The sequence below is a fragment of the Colossoma macropomum genome, unplaced genomic scaffold, assembly GCF_904425465.1.
Source record: "Colossoma macropomum unplaced genomic scaffold, Colossoma_macropomum, whole genome shotgun sequence".
Lineage (NCBI taxonomy): Eukaryota > Metazoa > Chordata > Actinopteri > Characiformes > Serrasalmidae > Colossoma > Colossoma macropomum.
The window spans coordinates 17469469-17475468 of NW_023494786.1; the positions used below are offsets into that span (position 1 = coordinate 17469469).

General features: G+C 37.6%; 1 protein-coding gene across 1 annotated transcript in view; it reads right to left on the bottom strand.

Moving 5' to 3' along the window:
• Positions 1-5319, bottom strand: part of gipr (gastric inhibitory polypeptide receptor) — a 29461-nt gene extending 24142 nt beyond the window's left edge. The window contains exon 1 of the mRNA XM_036562761.1: positions 5086-5319. The gene's annotated coding sequence lies outside the window, so the exon portion shown is untranslated. The remainder of the gene's footprint in view (positions 1-5085) is intronic.
• Between the last annotated feature and the right edge of the window lie 681 nt (positions 5320-6000).

Consider the following 6000-nt stretch of genomic DNA (forward strand, 5'->3'; position numbering starts at 1 on the left):
TCCTCCAGAACGTTTCTCTGATAACATCACCATTATGGCTTCAAAATCTATCTCTTCTTACAGTGTTTGCTGCACTGAGCCTTCACAGGAGTGCAGCCCTCTCTATTAATAACACTATATGTGTTTCATAAAGTCAGAGGGTTCACGGTCACCTGTAAGTGGAGCTTCAGACCCTTTAATTAATACTTAACACTCTGGACTGCATGTCTAATTAGTCAGTCATTAACAAAGCTGACGAGAGGTCTGAAATGAAAAGTGCTGCAGTCAGAACGCAAATAGTTAACATGAACACTAAAATACATTAAAGGGAAATTATCTTGGAAAAATAAATTTTCCTTACTGTTTGTTGTAAATGTCACTGTTAAAGTTTTAAAATGAACCATTCACTTCCTCGTCCATACAGTCCATATGTGAAAATTAAGCATTAAAAACAGCCTGTTTTGAATTCACTGTTTTTACAATGTCACAGAAAAAATAATTTACATATAAACTGTCTGTTAAGCCTATAGCAGTTTAGCCCCACCCACTTCTGCTGAAGTTATAAGGAGTGTTCAAGCCCTGACAGCTTTATGAATGAGGCACAATACAGGGCAGCCAATCAGAGCAGAGGTCATTTACATATTTCAGTCTTAAAAGTGCAGTAACAATAACAGCCAGTTTTATTCTATGGCTAAAGAGAGGTTGTAAAATGGTAATGTAAAATGAATTACAAGAGTTTTGGATATATAAAACTCCTCAATCATTATATGTGGACCTCATGTGAAAAAGATCAGTTAAAAAGGGCTCTTTAACAGCTTGCATCATGGAAAGCAAACAATGAATTTAATTTAATGTGTAATCTGCTGCTGTGAAACCCGCTGAAATGCCCTAACTGACTGCTGACAGCAGAGGTGAAAATTTCGCTAGAATTATTGCTGCCATTCTTAGTTTGGCTAAGCCTTGTTATTCCTTTGATAGAGGAGATTAGACCAAAACATTCCTGTGGCAGCTGTCTGCTGCATTGTCTTACAAGACTGTGACAATTTACATTTAGAACCATTAGATCTCTTATCATTGTGGGTTTCAATGGAGAGAAGATATAGATCAAAAAAAGACCTTTTCAGTGGTGGCAGGAAAAATGTGAATTTACCTTGTTTCTATATGGAAAGTAAACACATCACAATACATTCTTATTGCAAAACTGGCTTCTTTCATTGTTGCAACAGAAGATATGAAAAAAATTAACACCTTTAACTGGACACCTTTGTTGCCTGCTAGTTTGAATGTACGCTAACAGCTAGCTGACAAGCCAGCTGTTTTAAGTTCTGAAGAAACGAGTGAAAGAGATAGAAATAACATTATTGACAGCTCTTTATATTCTTTGTTTTTATATTTCTCTCCAGTATTTGGAAACAGCAACACCAGTATTTGTTGTTTACAGTATAAATAATGCCACTGGAAAGGTTTTGTAGTGTTGATCATAACACTATGATCAACACTATTTACATTCCTTAATTCCTCAACCTGTAGATGGAAATTAAGAGGTGGCTCTTGAAAAACATTCCGGCTAGAAAAAAAAATTATTGATCTTTTATTATTTCCTTCAGTTCTTGTAAATCTGAGATTAATAAAAATAATGTATTACTAAACACAGGTGAGGAGAGGGAGAGAAAGAAGCTAAAGGAAACTGACAGGACTTAAGGCGTAGATCTGGTGGAAGTGAGTGATCAAGAAGAAAGCGAGAGAGAGACATAATTAGGCTTTCAATTAAAATTAATACTCAATTTACCTGCACTTAACTGAAAAAATACAATATTTGTCACTCTGACATGCTTACACAGCAAAACCAGTCTTTCTGATTGTACTGAGACTGAACTGATCTATAGTCTGTTTATTTGAATAATATATTTAGAACACTGCAGCTCATCTTAGAGAGAGGAGAGAGCATTGCTTGACTTCAGTACCTTTGCTTGATCTGTACCTGTTGTAAGTGGACAGACACAGGGTTTAAGTCACACTAGTTCTGTGCTTAATACAAACTACAGAGACAGCTCTCTTGTGTGCCAACTTCACCAAATATCCATTTTTTGTCTGTTGCTACTTTAAAAATTTACAATGAACAGGCATTTTGGGGCCATTAAAAAAATCTCCTGGGGAACATGCCCCCAGACTCCCCTAATACATGCTCAGCCCCCTTATCCATAAACCTTTGCTGATGCCCATGAGCAGTAAAATGTTACTACAAATTGGTTTCCACTGCAGTTAAGTTCTCAGGTGGAGGAAGCAAAAGCAAAAGCAGTAAATACAGACATTAGCAATTTTATCACAAATAATTGGTCAACTTGTAAGAATAGTAACAATTTGGAAGTTGGTGGGCACATCCTAAATAACACTGAAATTAGAGAGCCCACACAGAAAACCTGTCACTTTCCACAGCACATGCAGCAAAACAGCTGGCATTCACTTGTCTTTCAAACATGTGTGCTGTCTCTTTTTTGTGTATGTATAATGCCAAAGCCTTATGACATTTTAAGACAGTATCCTGGCACTAGCTTAATAACTACACTGTATGGTAGGGCAATTTATTTTCTCTTCTTATTCTCTCTCATATTCAACTCTTCAAGGTACAAGAGGACTACTGAGCCCTTGAAAAATCCCACAACTATAGTATACATGTAGCATAAATCCAGCATCTTACTGTTTGAAGAATTCCCAGTGTACAGATTTACATATTTTTATTTCATCAATGAATCATCACACATTTTTTTCTGGTGTCCCGTGGACAAAAGCGACAGACGTGCAAACAAATTAGCTTCAGGCTAATAACAAAGATATATTTAAACAGGAGAATGAAAACAACAGTTAGACAAGGCACAACTCATCAATCATTTGGCCAGAGAAGGTGATGTATGAAGTATGTTTATGATTAACCAGGTTTCGAACAATAGATGTATTTCCTTTCTGCTCATGATGAGGGCTGAAGGTGAAGTGTCCTGCTGTGCACTGCTTCCCTCTCCAAAGCTTTTTTGAGTTGCATACACAGAAAAGTCCCCAGTGCTGAGTAGAGCTCAGTATTGAAATCCAATACTGTTATGGTACTGACCAAATTACTTCAATACAGAGTACTGAAATGTCCATTTTCATGTAATACCAAATTCAATACCTAAGTCTTATCAGCACTAGTGGGCCAATGAGTATGTTGGGCCTAAATTTTTGAGTGGTGCTCGACTGTCTAACTTCTGGAATTCTGTGCTCTTTTGATTACATTCCATGTTCAATTTATTCCGTGTAAGTTCCAGCACCTCACACTCAATCCTGAAGTCACAGCCGCTTTTGGTTTGGAATTCAAATCAACGGATCAAAATGTATCATCCAGATATCAATATCAAAGTCAAGATACAGGTAATGATACTGAGACCAAAAAAGATATTCACCCCTAATGCTGAACCAGACGCTCATTCTTGTCCACACTCCTACATGGTTCTTGAAAATAATGGTTCAAAGAAAACCATCAACAGGCCACTCTTGAAAAAAGATTTTCTTCAAGGGTTCTTTAGTAAAGAAAATGGTTCTATATAGAACCATTAACACTCAAAGAACGCTTTGCATGATTGAAAGTTTCTTTACATCATGAAATGGTTCTTCAGATTGATGGAGAATGTGCTCTAGATGATTCAGTATTGCACCTTTTTAAAAAAGGGTTCTAAAAGGGTTCTATACAGCACAAAAATCTATTACGGTTACAATGTAACATGTACATGTACTTTGTAAAAATAGAAGAACCCAAAAGGTGCTATATAGAAGCATCTGCAGCACATTCTCCATCAATCGGAAGAACACTTTCACGATGCTAAGAACCTTTTAATCATGCAAAAGGTTCTTTGAGTGTTTATGTTTCTATATCTAACCATTTTCTTTACTAAAGACCCCTTGAAAAAACATCTTTTTAAGTGTGTAGAACAAAACAAACAAACCTGATCTTAATATTTCATCTTAAAAAGGTTCATAAAACTCACAAACCTCATTTGCAAAAATTCTTCTTTAAAGAACCACCCACTGAAAGGTACTTTAAGGAACCAACAGTGATTCTTCTACATCAAAGAACCCTTTTTCGGTACCTTCATTTTTAAGAGTGCAGCTGGATCTTCATGGACTGTAGGTGTAAATTCAGCACTGTTGGTGTCTATTCACTGGGAATTTTGCTGTTTACAGAACCGTGTGTCATGTTTATTTCCTAAAGGGATTTCAGAGGTTCCAGACTCATGTATCTCCTGTCTAACAAAGCTTTGCAGGCCAGAACACCAAGCAAAACAGAAACCACTGAGTTGTGAAGAGGCTGCTTTGAGTCCAAAGGAAAATGAGGTGCTGTTCCTCTGTTTGGTGCCAGCGGCATGCAAAAGAAACCATGAAGTGAGACAGAATGACCCTCGGTTATGATGGGACACGGTGACGCTGCTTTACAAAATTTCAAACATTATTTAGCTCTTTGTCTAAACAGGAGATAAGCTAAATCAGCATGTAGGTAAAGAGGTATTCTGGACCAATTAATTGTGGTCATTTGCTTGTACACCTGCCTATTACAGAGCATGACAAAGAACCACTCACATGTGGTCGCTGAAAATCAACAACATTCTTCTAAGCAGTATTCTGTTCTGAAATCATGCTATTAAATATATGAAAGCATAATTCATTCCTAAATTAGCCACTTTTCTGTGTGTCTGGAGTGCTGGCTGCCTCTGTATCCACCCTGCCAGCTACAGCATAAGAGAAGCCCATACAAACTTTCAGCTGTCATGGTATGAATATGATATTTCGTACTGCTGAGTTTATAACACATTATAGCTGCTTATAACTACCAGTGACCTTGAACTTAATATTACTGTAATAATAAAAAGAGCTAAGCTCGCAAAGGCGCACGTGCACCGTCCAGACAGCAAGAGAGAACTGAGAGAAGCTAGTTTTAGCTAAAGTTAATGTAAAAACAGTTCAGTGAAAGCGAGCAACGAGGAGTGAAAAGCTCATTAATCTCGAGGACAACTGATCACAGAGAACAAGACAGAACCCTCGACAAATCCCATAGACATTAGCATAAATCCAGCATCTTACCGAGTGGAGGATCCCCCCCCTGTCTTTACAGGGGTATACAGAAGGTGGGCTGTAAAATGAAATGTAATCTCCTCTGCTCGCGCCTTAGGTCCTCTTATCTTAAGCAGAACTCAGCTCCGGTCAGGTCTTGAAATATTCACAGATTTGAATAGGAAAGAGCTGTATAATCATTTAAAAGTAACCCACAGCAGAGCAGAGAAAAAGAGACGTCCTGCCAGCCGCTCAGCACAAACTCCCTCTGAGAGAGAGAGAGAGAGAGAGAGAGAGAGAGAGAGAGAGAGAGAGAGAGAGAGAGAGAGAGAGAGAGAGAGAGAGAGAGAGGGGGGGGTGCAGCAGCGCTAACATTCTCACGCGCGACTGGGTCACCTGGAAAACGACTGTAATGGACGAGTGAGTGACTGTTCTTGTGCCTTAAGGGTACAGAACATAAATCGCCCCTGTGTAGATAATCTGTTTTATAACGTATCGTCTTTCTTGTCTCCTTCATTTTATTGACATTTCTCTATATCAGTTTATTTTATTGTTCATTTTACCTTTTTTAAGTTTATTTATTTATTTGTTTTTTTTTCCTCTCTCGCCCCCTGGCTGCATATTAATTATGCAAAGATTTAATAAAAAGAAATAAATATCGTGTTAAAAATGTATGAAGCTCTGATCATACACTGCACAATTTGATTTAACTCAAAAATATATACACATATATATGTATGTGTTTAAAATAAAGATTAAAAGTGGCATATTTGTGCTGAATGATGATCTTTTTTATTACGAGCTATACACAATACAGAAATATAGATGTGCCCAGATGCCTAGATTTGATCACTCACAGTGGGCTCCTAGACAGCAAATGAGAGACCCCCCCAGAAGAGACCGAGGGGCATATCAGAGATACATTTTTGCAGTGTACTGTTTCAA